General features: G+C 48.3%; 1 long non-coding RNA gene across 3 annotated transcripts in view; it reads right to left on the minus strand.

Annotated features, from left to right (window-relative positions):
- The window catches only part of LOC110407401, a 63122-nt gene that overhangs the window by 29580 nt on the left and 17920 nt on the right, over window positions 1-15622 (minus strand). For all 3 annotated transcript variants that reach the window (XR_002443883.1, XR_002443884.1, XR_002443882.1), the window contains exon 7: window positions 4618-4821. This is a non-coding gene — a long non-coding RNA (uncharacterized LOC110407401). The remainder of the gene's footprint in view (window positions 1-4617; window positions 4822-15622) is intronic.

Here is a 15622-nt window from a genome sequence, read left to right on the forward strand (position 1 = left end):
GGACATGTCCCACCTGCCTTGCTGTGCCACCTCCCTGTAGGCTCATGGGGACTCAGGCAGCCCAGCCTGGCTCCCTGGGCTTTCTAGAAATCAGGGGTTTTGCCTGACAGCTCTGGAGTGGACTTCTGAATAGTGCTGGGGTCCTTGAGCATCACTGCTGAGGACAAGGAGTCATAAAAGTTGGAAAAGGCCTCTAAGACCACCTAGTCCAACCATCCACCTACCACCAGCACTGTCCACTAGTCATGTCCCTAAGTAGAACATTGACCCTTCCCCTAAACACCTCCAGGGATGGTGACTCCACTACAGTGGATGTGCAGCTGTGGATGCTACAGGGAGGAGTTTCTCCGAACTCTCCTGCTCCATCTCTGCCAAGACAAAGCCTATAGAACCCTTGCTGTTCCCATGGTCCTACTGCCTTGCACTGCATCTGCCAGCATTTCTCCTCCCAAAATCTGCAGGGTCACCCTGTCCCAACCCCAAAACAGGTATCTTCCCTGCACAACACTTCAGCCGTGTCATTTTGGGCTTCTGCACAACAAATGCAGAGCAAAGTGCAGTTACATGAGGGATCCTCCATTACCTTCTACTCTACCTGGACTCTTTTCCCTATGAGTAGATGTGACCTGCAGCCCCCTTTGCAAGAGCCAGCTCCCATCTCCCACTGCAGGCGGGGTATTTTCTGTCTTGGTAGGATACTGGTGGGTTGGGGCCTTTCTCTGCCCATTCTGGGCTCAAGAAAGTCCATGAAAATCGTATCTCACCTCCACCAGCTGGTAAAGACTGCCTAGGAAAATATCAGGATATATATAAGAGATATATATAAGGATATATATAAGGATATATATAAACTGCTCTGTCCATCCCTGGCACAGCTTCCAGAAAACACAAGTTTCCTAGGGACACTGAAGGAAAGCAATTGGCAAAGAAGACGACAGCCAGGAAAACATTTTACAAAGACTGAATAGGATAATTTAAAGGTGTTATTATTAATGATGGCAATTACAGTGCTAGGAAGCTCAGTGCTTTTTCATACAAGACCAAGAAAGGAAAAAGAAAAAACAAAGCATCCTCTATGAGCAGTATGGAGCTGTGGAATCCAAACAAGACGAGTCCCAAAACAGACAAGCAAAACCCTCCACTTGAGCGAGCCGGTGCAGGTCCCACAGAGTTCAGGCTGGAGAGAACCAAGGCTACATCCCACTGACCAGGGCAGAGGATATTAAAGCAGAGCTTTCCAAAGACCTTTCGGGAAGTAAGCTCAAACTCGCTTCAATTAAATGAGCCAAGGAATTCCCCTGAGGCTGCAAGAATCCCTGTCTGCTCTCTGAGCCTCGGAGAGCCACCAGAACTCGTGTCACCCACACCACAGCCCTACGTGTGCCTGTGCTTCCACACACTCCGTCAGACCTTTGCCTGGGACGTTTCCTGAGGATCACGCCGAGGCCAGCAAGCCAACCGGTCATTAATTCTCAGGAAGCACCCACTGCCTCATTGGTAATTACTTAAATAAACTTCCCTTTCATGGTGCCTGAGCCAAGGCCTTTCTTTCCGACACGTCCCAGTAAAGCTTTATTTAAGGTAAGATAACATGCGGGCTACGCACGAGGGCTGCACCTGACTAAACACTCGGCCACGGGCGATGGCCGGATGGCTCCGGCAGGATTTCACCGCCTCGTGCTCCTCTCCCCACAGCCAGCGCAGCCCCCTCAAACTCACAGCGAGCAGGGAAACGGCCCGTGTATGATTTCCCCTTCTATGTGCAGCGTATATCCTTCATGCAAATCTGTCTCATAAATCACTGCATCCCAGGTGCACCACGGAGTCATTTGCTAGGAAAATACTGTTCCAACTGAAGGACCCAACATACCGCAGCAGTCTTTATGAAGGGTAATATCCAGGATGGGGGTGACTTGGAGACCTGCCAGGCTCCGAAAATGATTCATCCTGCCTGACCTTAAATCTTGGGTTCTGACTATGGCAGCCGTGTTTGCAGGCAGGAAGCGTCAATCACTGCGTGCTCATATCCCGGCCGTGGTGACAGGGCCCTGGGGCCACGCGAGAACCCCCACCTGAGGGTTATGAACGACCCCATATTAACCAAAACGAGGTCTCCAGAAACACCAGCCCAACATGTAATGTAGTGCTTTGCACACCTTTTGCTTTCTGCAACTTCACTAAGAGCTGCAGCCCACGCTTTTCTTACCTGCACGGCTTTGAGGAAGATCATATTGGTCTCAGAGATTCAGACTTCAGATTCTAGTCCCAATGCTCCAAGAATGTCTCAGATTTTAAGTCCGCAGCTCTGTCCACTGATAGAGAATTCTACCCAGACAACCGCTAGCTACAGTTTCAAAAAGAACCCACGCATCTCAAATCCTCGAATGTTCCCACAGCATTCAGTATGTTCCCAAATAACTTCTTTCTGATGTCAGGAATAAGATTTGCTAATCAGACCTTTGACCCTCTTCCACACAGACCACTGAGATATTTTGAAGTGGCTTGTGAGCACAGGACTCATTTTTCAGAGGGCAGCGTTAAGTTACCAAAGGAAAGATCCATTTAAATAGAAAGTCTAATAGCTTTGTTGTGGCAATAGGGAATCTTGGGATATCAAAGAGTCAAGGGAGGAATATTGTACTCAGCTGAGAATATGGACGAGCAGTCAGACACAAAAGCCTTTCTACGGCTCTGACAAAGAAACAATAAACTTAAGCTCTTGTAGAGCTTAGCTTAAGCCAAAGGGATAGAAAAAGAAAAAAATGAAATGCAGAATTAAGATGCCCAGTCTATTGATGTTAAGTACAGTAATGAGGTGACATGCAATACCATAAAAATTATTAAAGCTCGTAAGAAAAAAATAAAATAGAAAGACACATGGGTCAGGGATTTTCAGTAATATCCTACAAATGGACATTTTAGACCATTTAGCACCACAAGTCCCCAAGGCTTTATCTATATTCAGCACTAGCAGCACTGGCAGGCACCAGCAGCAGACAGCAGGAGCTCAGCTCTCGCTGCGTCTCACCCCCAGCACTGCCCTCGGGCTTTTTAACCCTGAGGACAGAGATGGTTGATCAGGATCGATCAGGAGCAGGGACAAATGGCAACACAGGGCTGCTCAAACACAACCACCTACCAACTGATGTGCTAGCAAGCATTTCTCCTGCACACCACAAAGGGATGGGGATGCCTCCCTTTCCCAAGTAGCTCGTGGTTGGCATGTGGCACCAGACAGGAGGATTTCCATTCTTCAGTGTTTTTGCTACTGTACCTGTCAAACCCATGGACCAGGTGATGTCCACCATATATACATTGTCAGTGTAAGCAAGCCCTGGTGCTCTGACAGCCCTTCTGTTGGGTCCAGGCAGACACACAAATGTCTGGCCCAGATGTCGTGCAGGAGGGAGCAGATTTGCCCAAACAGACACTGGGCACATTCAGCAAAATGCTTTGACCCCTGCCCTCCTGGAATGAAAACAGCCCCTCCAAACTACCAGAGCGGGGAAGAGAAAATTGTAAATGACTTAAAATGGGATGGAAACCTCCGAGGTTGATGATCACAAGCTAATCTTCTTGTCACGGGAGCAGGCTCACCAGGCAGAAGGGAATTCCTGCCTTTGACTGGCCTAATTAAAGGCATCGAACTCTGCACCCGCTACGGCTTGATGTGCCTTAATGCGATGTGACATTCGGCATACGCGAGGAACACTGACGCACACATACGGTTCTCATTGTTTGAAGGAGTTGGCATCCGCAGTGTCCCAGCTGCAGCACGCTTCCCTTCCCTCCCTCATCCTGCTGGGTGAGCTGAACGGGGTGGCAAAGGGGGGATAGCTGTGCATCCAGCCCTATTGCCTCTCTCGACCCTGGGGGGCTAGACTTGATGCACAAGGTCCCAGGTGGGGAGAGGACCCTGGTTCAGCCAAGCTCTGAAAGGTCATCTGGGGCTGGGATTCAGAGCATCCTTCATGTGAATTGCAAGTGGGAGGCTCTGGCTGTCTCTCTCCTCTGTAGGGACAGGAATAACGTGTTGCTGTGCCTTTGGTGTGCAGGATATTTCCAAGCACAAAAGTACAGAAGATTGCAAAGACCTCTTATCAGAGATCTCATATTAGGACCTGTTAGAGCACATCCAGGGGAGGAGCACAAAAAAGCACCCAGGGATGGAACACCTTCCCTACGAGGACAGGCTGAGAGCTAGAGCTGTGCAGCCTCGAGAAGGGGAGGCTCCAGGGAGACCTGGGATGGCATTTCCATACCTAAAGGGGCTGTAAGAAGAAAGGGGACAGACTCTTGAGCAGGGTCTGTTGTGATAGGACAAGGGGAAATGGTTTCAGACTAAAAGAGGGGAGATTTAGACTGGATATAAAGAAAAAGTTGCCCAGAGAGGTGGTGGAAACCCTGTCCTTGGAGACATTCAAGGTCAGGCTGGATGGGGCTCTGAGCACCTGATCAAGCTGTCGGTGTCCCTGTTCAGGGCAGGGGAGTTGGACTAGATGGCTTTACGGGTCCATTCCAACTCAAACAATTCCATGATTCTACGATTTAGGACACAAGATGAACCTACTGGGCATCTGGATGCAGTGATGTGAATCACAGACCTGTGTACCTCACCTCTTGTTCCAGGTCTGGCCTCTGCATCAGGGGATACACCGCAAAGCTTGATATGCTCCAGAACAGCTGGACCAGCCCTGGGAAGAAACCTCGCTTTAGGAACCGATGGGAAGGAGGCACAGGAGGGCAGTCAGTGGCAGGTGAGCTAGGACATCTGTGCTACGGGAGCATCTGGCTCTGAAGACCTGTGCTGAGACCCAGGTCCTGAAAAACAATAAGGCTTTCTCAATGGCACTGCAAGAAACCAACCTTCCTCTTCAGTTATTGTGTAAAAGATTAGAGTCCCGCAGTACTATTACTTGTGCTGCCAAGAATAAATGTCGGTCTGCTAGGTCATACGGCAGCAGGCTGTATGTTTACATCTGAAGGTCCCAAGTTCATTTCCAGTTAATGATCCATAAGAGAGACTGCAACATTTCTCACAGGAAGACTGCTTGGAAGCTACAGATAGACTGCTTGGGCTGGAGTAGAAACAAAGCAGTGAAATACTTGTCATGAGTTATAAATCAGAAGCCAGCGATGCTCTGCAGGAGCAGTAATGTTTGATGCATGCTTGTACCAAGAGCCAGTCAGTAAAAGCTCCTCCAGAGTGAAAAAAATACAGAGATGGTGAATTCAGTGCGACTGAAATGCAGAACATGTTCAAATTCATATTTAATAAAGCAATTATCGTTTATTATTGAAGTACCAATTGATTATTAAAAACACATTTATTGAGGCTGGACCACAAGGTAACAGATATGTACCTCTGGCGTAGTTGCGAAACCTCAGTAAATAGCGATTATTAGAAACACATTTATTGAGGCCTAACGATACCATAAGATGTGTATCAGTTACAGAGCTCTTAAAACCTGATCAGTGTGTTCTTAAGCCGTATTTACTGAGGGTTTATAGCCCAGCAGCAGAGCTACATGTCTTCATTTAGGGTTGCTAAGCCACATGGAATATCATCTTAATGCTCATTTGATACTTGATTAGGTCATGTTTACAGGGAGAAGACTACACCAACCAATGGGAATGAGGAAAAAAAGCAGTCACTTTCCTGCTGCCAAAATCACAGATCTGAGCTCCTATTTGACCTTTTGTCACATCTTTTGCTAATCACTAAGTACCAGATTGGTTGGAGCGAGTGGACCACGGGTGAGCTGAGGATACGGCTGCACAGCCGCTTCCATCCCAGCGCCTGGTGCTGAGCCGAGCACGGACCTTGCAGCCAGCCCTGAGCTCAAGCCTCCATCAGGTTTTGACCAACCTGTACTCAATAAACCTCTGTTCTCCCCAAGGAACTTCACTGGGTCCCCCCGTTTTGGCACCGCTGCTGAAAATGGACTGTCACCAAAACTGCAATGACATTGAAATTAAACAGAGATCAATCACCACCCAGAAAGAGGGAGCTAAGCAGCAGAGTGGATTGAAACTAGGGGGTGCCCCAAGAGGGAAAATATCTACCAGAGACACAACCTGAAAGCATGCAGACAGCAAAGCAGCCCACCACCAGTGAGCATCGTGCCCAGCCAGCATGGTTCCTAAAGATCTTGGGATACATCATCTGGGGCACTGGGAGGAAGGACCACTCTGATCAGTGACACTGCACTGATCTACAGCAGCTGGAGATGGGGCTCCACCATTGCCAGGGTAAGGGAAGCTATGTGTCAGCTGGTGCTGCAGGAACACTCACCTTCGAAGCTACTTGCCCAGAGAGGTGGTGGATGCCCCTTCCTTGGAGACACTCAAGGTCAGGCTGGACAGGGCTCTGAGCACCTAATGGAGCTATAGCTGCCCCGTTCATTGCAGGGGAGTTGGACTAGATGGCCTTTAAGGGTCCCTGCCCAACCAAACGATTCTATGATTCTGTGATTCTACTTTGTGGTTCCTGGGTACTTCCCAGAACTCACTAAGCAGGCCTCTTCCTTCCATCCCTCACCTCCAGCCCCACAGTACCTGCAACCTCTGCCATCTCCATCCCATACACACAGGGCACCTCTGCAGCACAGCAACTGGGGATTCCCTTGCACCAGCTGAGCCTTTCCCATGCTGTGGGACAAACACAGGAGATCAGCTCCAAGGGATGCAGCGAGCCAAACAAAGAGGCAGGATGGAAACCGCAGCGAAGGCAACGATTTTGCCCAGATCATGCAGAACGGCTGCGGCAAAGCCCAGGGGAGAAGGGAAGTCTGCTCCTTTTCTTTCGCCATGCCTCAGACCTCCCTGCCTCCCCTGCGGAGGAGGAGGGGAGAACAGAGCAGAGATTACCAAAGAACTCCCCTAGCTCCAGTCTATGCTGTTCAAATTTATATATTCCACTACAGGTGACATCATGATTGCTGGAGTCTGACAGGTGATGCTGTAAAATGCATGAAACCATAAAAATTTCAACAGCAGCAAGCTCCATTGCTGCTACATCTGACAGCACTTAGCTGCCCAGCTAACACAAATATTATAAAAGCACTCGGGAAAGAAATCCAACCTGCCTGACCTCAGTTTTGGACTAATAAACAGTACAGCATGACCAGATTTCACCCACATATCATAAACAGAGGGCTTTCAAAGAAACCAAAGCAGGGTGTTGGTAGGTGTAAAGAACTAAGGAAAGGGATGAGTTAAAAGTGGGTGAAGTTATTGCTGAATGCAGAGGGCTCGGTTCCCAGCCTGGGCTGCCCCTCTGTCTCTGCTAAGAGGACGTCTTATAACTGCTCAGCCACAACTGCAAAGTGATGTTCACTGCCGTTACACAGCCACACAAGGATGGGTAATTCTCTAAAGTGATTCTCATCTCTGCTCTCTATAGGGAAATAACGTGTAGTCTTGTACCAGAAAGTTGGACAGTAGGTGAATCCAAAGGAATTACTGCCCTTTATTTCACGCACTCAGTGCTAAACTGTACAAGTGCAAAGATCTGCTTCTATTTCTTTCAGCCACGAGGTCCCTTTGGTCTCCCTGGGACAGGAGAGCACCTTGCCTGACGGAGGGAAGGAGGATGCCCCACAGGCAGCAGCCTCCCCAAAACCACTGAGGTGAGACAGGCAGGAACAGGCTCCAACTGGGCAGGCTTTTCAAGCCAGAGAAGCTGAAATGGACGCTCACATTCTCCAAGGGAACTGGTTTCCACGGGCCACGTTGGGGTTCGTCAGACAGACAGATGGACAGGCAGAAGGAACTGTCACCTTCCGCACAGTGTCTTGAGATGAGCAAACCCAAAGGTCTGTACACAGAATATGGGAAAGGGATGTTTTCTTGAGACGCATTACAGGGAACCAACCAACACAGAGCTTTGGAAGCATTTCCAACTGGTCACCCCAAAGGCTTTCTGAGCGGAGCTGGGGATCCCTGGGAACCAATGCTGGGATGTTCCAGCTGTCCTCAGCCACCTCTCATTTCCCATGAGGTCCCATTTCCTACCCACCCTGCAGCCAGGCACCAGCTGCTGCTACCCATGCACAGCACATCCCAGGCACTGCCCCAGCATCCAAGGCCACCAGTGGCTGCGCCCAGCAAACAAGCGGGCAACCCAGCCCAGCAGATGCAATGGTGCCAAAGTGCACCTGCAGGCTGATTCACGGTGACAGGCAAGCAACAGAAGTTGCTATAAATACCAACATAGCTCTATTAAGTCCCCCTTTATTCACGCGACTGGAGGGCTCTCATTGAGCTTGCTTGCTTTTACAGATGCACACACATAAGAGGCGTGAGCCGAGCAGCAGGCACCCACCCATGGGGCTGCTTGCAGGCAAAAAAAAAAACCCTTTGTTACCCACACAGCAATTGTAACTGGCAACCCTGGTCAAACTCCTAAATATGGTTTTAATTGTTAAAGCTAGGCATATTTAAATGTCATTTTTCAACCGAAGATGGTACTGCAAAATTGAATAGGGTGCTTTTAATCACAGGTTTCAACAAGCACTTCAATGGAGAGTGTATTATTATTTGTTCACAAAATCATTGCTCTTTTTCCACCACTACAGATTTCCTCTTCCTATTGAAGTAACTGTTAATAGATACAGCCAATTTTTCAAACAATTTTTACAGTTACCGGAAAAATACGCTGAAAAAATGAGAAGTATGTTCACTGGACCAAGTTTGAATCTTTTTCACGTAAATGGTTCCTTATTTTGCAGTCAGATTTATCCCAGTTTAGCTCAAATTATGGAAACATGATGGATACAGGCAGTGATTAGATGCACCCAGCAAAGACCCATATGTGAGAGGACCTTCTCAGCAAGAAACATCACTGTACCAGGGGACTGCGACCACCACGTGGGACTTCACCTCTCCTGCTCCAGTTCTTCTAAATGTCCAGCTACATAAGCACCTAGTCACATATTTGAGCACCCAATCGAGCTGTAGGTGACCCTGTCCACTGCAGGGGAGTTGGACTCGGTGGCCTTCAAGAGCCCCTTCCAACTCAATTGATTCTACGATTCTGTTTTTGCCAATAGAAGCAGACATTACAATGACTACAGTGTGGTCTTTACAGTCATCTCCATGCAGAGCCAGAAAGATATTCAGACACCTCATTTCAGCTAAAATAAAAGCGATGCCCATGGGAAGTTTCTGTCTAATCACACCTTGGATCTCATCCCACATCTCCCTGCTGCTTCTCCACTGCAAAAGGCAGCGGAAAACGCCAGCGGGACTTCCCAGAGCAGCGTCAACTTCAATTCCTACTTGGGTAGCGTGATGGCTCAGCTCCTCTAATTAACATGAGGCCATTATCAGGAAACGAGCCCTCCCCGCCTAGCTCAGGAGAGCAGCTCTGCATCAAGCACTCCCACCTCCTGCAGCTGTTCTTTTTCTGGATAATCTCCCGACCAAGACTCCAGCCCTGAGGGAGCAGCAGCAGCTGCCCCAGCGGATCGAGCAGCGCTGACGGAGCCCCAGTTAATTCCTATCGAGCCAGGAGATGGCACTCCACATCGTGCAGAGCAACGCTGGGCTCTGCAGCCCCCAACACCTCCCTCCTGCGCCTGGAGAAGCTTCTTGCACCATCAGCACCCACATGAGCTGCAGGGCTGTACTGGACCCCCTGAGCCACCCACCCGCCTGTCACTGCTGCAGCACCTGCAGCGCTCCCTGGGCACCAGCTGGCTGCCAGCAGCTCTGCTCTGCAACCCGAGAGTCTCTTTACTGCAATTCCCCTCTTTTTATGGAATAGGCAAAAAAACGTAATAATAACCGATCATAAAAAATCAAACTCGTTTACCTTTCAGGAGGCAGCTCAGCACAGACTATTACAGGGTAATTTGGTACATCATAAAGTTTCCTATTAGAAAAGAAAATAGGGCTGCTTGCATGGGCTGCCAATTGGAAATAAAATAGTAGCGGGGTCGTGATCATTAGCGCTGCTCTTTCTGTTAGGCTTGCTTTCCATCAGGGTGGGAAGAGGAGGGAGATGGAGGCTCAGGTACAAGCAGATGAGATAGGTCTGGCAGACAGGAGAGGTGAACAGGAGGCTCTGGGTTTAGGAGGGTGCACCCACTGCACCTACAGCAGCAAGCACCACTGGTACAAGTGAGACAGAAGGAGTTCCAGGGAGCACCACTGTGCTATTCAGGAACAGCACTCTTTTCTTTCCTTCTCCTACCTCTTCCCCTTCCACTTTCCCTTTCTTTTCATTTTTTGCAAAAAAAACCCAAACAGTGAAATTGAGATTAAAAAAACAGGCCAGCATGAGATCCAGCTGGCCTCTCACTGTGACTGCTCACTGTCGTGGACAAAGGTCCCAAGTGCTGCATTTGTGTGCACTTCCCAGCACATTCCCCTTTGCTACTCTGGCACTGATTCTGTGCCTCTGATGATTCGCTGTTTCCCCAGTTCCTGGTTGCATTCTGGCAACGCAAAGCACCCAGCCTCCCGCCAGCTGCATTACAGGGCAGAAAGAAGAACCCTGGGGTCTGTGGGGCAGAGCAAAGTACAAAGTGATGTGACCAAGGCCCCACAGGGAAGCAGTGGCAGAGGCAGGGAGAGCGCCTGGGCTCAGGATTGCACTCCAGGATCCTTGACACCCATCCAATGACACTGCATGGAGGTCCGGGGATGTCAGCTTAGAATCTGCGGCACAGAGGTCACGAAGGGCTTCAGCTGCCCCACAACTACACTGCACACACCGGGACACAGAAAAATGCCCCTCATGCCAACAATACCTATGGTCCAAAGCCCCAGATTGCCACCACACCTGCTCCCCACTGCCTCTGCAAACCCCATGAGATGACCACAGGAGCAAGGTGCCAGGGAGAGTCATGCAAAACCACTCATCCCATGGCCACCCTGGCCCCAAAGTGGGCTGCGTGCGCTCCGACAGATCCGCTCCCAGATACCAGCTGGGTGCGACGCTCACATGGGCCGATCCGTTGAGGCGAAAGCCAGAAAGGTCAGCGGAGAGGTTGAGCACTGAGGTGAGTGTTTGATTAAACGAGGTTGGCGAGGGGTTTGGGGGGATCTGTTGGAGATGGAAGTGAAAGCTTTATGGAGTGCCGGCGGGTGCTCCTGACAGCGCTGGAAACGACACGGATTTGGCACAGTTCTTCCCCTGCCATCTGACTTCCAGGCTCCAAAGGCTCTGGGTGACTGACAAAACTTTGCTACGCAACAGTTTTGGTTTTAGACCCCATTTTATCACAACGAGCCCTGAGCCTTGTTCCATGCAAGGGGCTGTCATGTTTATTCTTAACGTTCTCCTAAAAGACTTTGCTATCACCCCCACCCTCAGCCCCACTCTTACAGATGTGATAGCCCATAACTGAGTAATTAGCCAACAGCAGGTACTCCGTGATGCAACGTTCAGTCACAGCCATCTTCTATTACTAGGACTCATTCCTTAAACGTTTTCTTTAACTTCTGTCCTTCTTCGATTTTGGCTTTTCTTATTAATTAAAATGGCAAGTTTCAATAGCCCAAGATTGAATTATAAGGCTTATTTAGAGCAGGCGGAATGATCAGAGCAAAGGGTAGAAGCTATATATGTAATATATACATATACTTACGATACAGAATTTTGCTTCCAGACGTTTGGAACAAATTAAATAGAGGATCAAATTAACTAGTGATTGAATTAAGTGGAAAGCATCTCATTACCTAAAAGACGGAAACATGTGTCACTTTAAAACAGCTAAAAATAAAGCAAGAATGGGTCGAAATGAAAAGCAGGAACCTTGCAAATGTCAGCCAAATCTGGGCTCTGTGGAGCCCTCCAAATGTGAAGGCTGTAAATAAGGTGGGTTTTGCTGCAGAGTGGGAACTGCTGGGAAATGATGAGCTTGGAAAACAGATGTTGCAAAAATGAACTGCTACACATCGCATTTCATCCGCTGGCAATCCAAGGAACATGTGCAGGGTGAAAGGGGTCTCGTCTGCAGATCGCAGCTTAGCAGGAAGGGTTTGGGATGCCCAGGACATCACCTTCACCCACAGGGAGATACCCTGGGCTTCGGATCTGTTACATGGCCAAAAACAGAGTAACTGCTTATTCTGTCAACCGGATTAACAGTTCACTGTCAGTCAATGTCTGCAATTTGCTCTTGCAACACACTGCCCAGAGAGTTATTCAATCCGATTGAATTTCAAGTATTTCGCAGAGAGGACAAGGCCTGGTGATCCACTTGCATCATTTTAACCCAAAATGAAGACATCTTGTGGCTGTCTTAATTCAGCATTCAGTTCAAGGGCTCGCTCCTCTGGTTTCCTGACACTCGATTTCCCCTGAAACCAGAGGAAGACTCAGAGCCTTTTGTTTCACCATGAGAGAAGCGAGATCGCTTTGCACGTTTCTCCCCTCCTGTGACACTGATGCTCTTCTTCCTTCCTGCTCATCTGGGCCTTGCAAATTCCAGCCACTTGACTTCTCTTCCCGACACAACATTTCACTTAGCGATGCATCAGATGGAAACCGTACTGAGCTGTCACCGAGTGCAGGAAATCAGTTTTTCACTCCACCTAACTCCAGTCCCAGATCCACTATGAGGAATCAGGCTTTAGCCCTTTCCTATCTGACGCCGTATTTCTTCCTTTTGTTCCTCTTATATATCACGTTGTGACAAATGCAAGTGGAAGTTTTCCAAGATAAATAACGTTATCTTTGCAGAACCCTACGGCACCCCATGGCAACTCATTATTTTTCAATTAAATTTACTGTTCATTGGCAGTTGCTCTGCTTTAATTTTCTGCCATTTGTTTACTGAAGAACGAAACGCATAACACAAAGCCCTATAAAAGTCAGACTAAGTTAATTAAATGTGAAACTGGGAAAGCCTAACTTTGCCTCCAGAGCAGTTTTATCATAAGATCTCCTTAAAAATGTCTCTTTTTGCAGGAATTTATTTAGACATATGCAACCACTATTAATTAAATGTGCGGTCCCTTCGCAACTCTCTCCAAAAGACACTTAGCAGTATTTTGTAACCACTGACTGCAGAAACAAGAGTTCGCACGATTCACAAAGCCAGATGAGGAACATATTTCTCAGCCAGTCCCATATATTTAGCCCCCCTTCCTTACATGATTCTGAGCTAGCTATCCTGCATTCAGCCATGGTAAGTACCAGTTTGGGAGCGACGCATCATATTGTTTTCCTTCTAAAAACAAGAAGATCTGATTCCGACTCTTGATAAGATAAAAGTATACTGATTAGGGTCCTCCGCCAGCTGCCACGCTGCACATCACTTGGATCAAGAAATGACTGCACAACGGACATCAAAAATTAATCAAGATGCAAACCTCAGCAGATGATGATGTCTCCAGCCAAGATCAGAAGAAAATCATTATAAAGCAACAGTATTCAACATTTGCACGCTCCTCACCATACAGCCTAAATATTCTTCATGAATCGTACCTTCCTGGTTCCCGTTTCTGTGCATGGGTGATAGAGAGCTTGATATCTGCTCAGATACGGATGTCTACACTGCAAATCACATGTATTAGGGGGAGCAGCTGAGGGAATGGGATGGCTCAGTCTGGAGAAGAGGAGGCTCAGAGGTGGCCTTATCACTATGTACAGCTCCCTGACAGGAGGTTGAGGCGAGATGGGGGTTGGCCTCTGCTCCCAGGTAACAGCAGCAGCATGAGGTTCAGGATGGATATTAGGAAAAAATTCTAATCTGAAAGAGCGGTGATGCAGTGGTACAGGCTGTCCAGGAGGTGGTGGAGTCACCGTCTCTGGAGGTGTTCAAGAACCGTGGAGATGTGGCACTGAGGGATGTGGTCAGTGGGCATGGTGGGGGTGGGTCAGTGGTTGGACGGGGTGATCTTAGAGGCCTTTTCCAACTGTAATGATCCTGTGATCCAGTGAAGTCCATCACAATGTTCTCAGAGCGTGGTGCCTAACACAAACCCTTCACCCAGAGACCTCTGTCAACCATGGAAACACACACCTTCATCTTACCCTGAGAGGTATCTAAAATAGGTGACATGAGTTACAACTTGGAAGTTGTAATTCCAAGTTGTTCCAAATTCCAAATTCCAAGTTGTTCCAATTCCAAACAGAGGTGTCCCACCTCTGTTTGTAGCAACAGCCTTTGCAATTTCCTTAGGAAAGTTACCATATTTTAGACTGAAAGCTACAAAATCACAAATAGCTTTTCAGTGCTAAAAGATTCCCAGGTTGGAATCTGAAACAATCTTCCTGAAGACGAAAGGAAAAGAGTAATCTTGTCAAATGCACAGATCGGAAACAACATGAATAATTAACAGATGACTACAAAGTTGAAAGAAGTTGTCATTTAGGCACCCAAAAACTAGTCTGAACAAAACTGAAATCAAGGCTTCAGTATTTTGATGGGACAAATTGCTTCAAAGGGGAGATGTACTCATCACACCTCTAAAGTGCCCATGTTTGGCCCATACTCTTATTGAAGGAATTAGCAACCCTGACTCCATGGAAAGAAGGTTTCTCCCAGTACCAAGCAATCTGAAGACCTCCTGGGCAGCCTCAGTGTTGCTGGGTGCTGTCTGCTCTCATTTCGAGTGGATAAATGCAGGAGAGGACGGTGAAGGTCTACAGAGCACCATGGAGACTCCGGCCAGAATACACCAAATGCATCAGTGTGTGCTTGATCTCCCTGCTACTGATCTCCTGGGAAGCAAAAAGTGGTGCTGAGATGGCAGCACCTTGAGGCAGGTGCAAGTGAAAGGCAGTGTGACGGTGTTGAGGTGAGCTCTACATCTTGGGCAAGGTGAGAGAAGCACGGTGTCAGCAGCTAATAAGTTTATAAAGGGGTTTCTTCCTCAAGCCAAATGTAGCCCAGATTTATAACTCCCCCATACCACTCTGAACTTTCCGACACTCCTCTTGAAACATTTCATTATTGCTCCATTACTGTCATGTTCTCTTAAGGACCTGGAGGGGGGAGAAGGTCTCCATTTGGAGACCAGATGCCATTTCTATAGATATTCACAAAAATGCCCTGTGCAGTAAATTATCCCATTCACCCTTCGGAAACAGGCTTTGAGGATATCATAAGTTTAAAAAAAAAAAGAAAAAAGTGAAAACTGTGACATGCCCTACGTGTAACAGAAACTATCCAGAAACAAAGACGTTGAACTGGTAGCAGGGCACCTTCTGCTGTCGTGCGGCCAGACTGCCTATCTGACGTGGAGGCAGCAAAAGCAGAAATCCTCAATAGCCCCCACACAATCTCCAGACACACTGAGAGACACCAAGACTCGTGGCTGTCTGCCCAGCATCACGAATCCTGCCCCAAACAGGCCTGCAGCAACAATTTGTAGCAGCTTCTCCCAGACACCCTTGGTTGGACTAGCCCCAGAACGGGACTGGCACATCAGGGAGGACCAGTACAGAGGGCACGATCCTGAGCCCACCCTCCAGGACACACTCACCACCCAAGATGAGCTCTGGAAAGTGAGTAACCAAGTATTTTACAGACCTAAAAGCTGGTTTGACCTCTTCTTCATATGGCCAGAGTAGGCCGGACTTCAGGCAGAATCACGAGCACTACAGCCCCCTCCAGCACGGATGTCCTACAGCCAGTATCCTTCACCAGAAGACCTTGCTCAA

Source organism: Numida meleagris, chromosome 17, assembly GCF_002078875.1.
Source record: "Numida meleagris isolate 19003 breed g44 Domestic line chromosome 17, NumMel1.0, whole genome shotgun sequence".
NCBI classification, from domain to species: Eukaryota; Metazoa; Chordata; class Aves; order Galliformes; family Numididae; genus Numida; species Numida meleagris.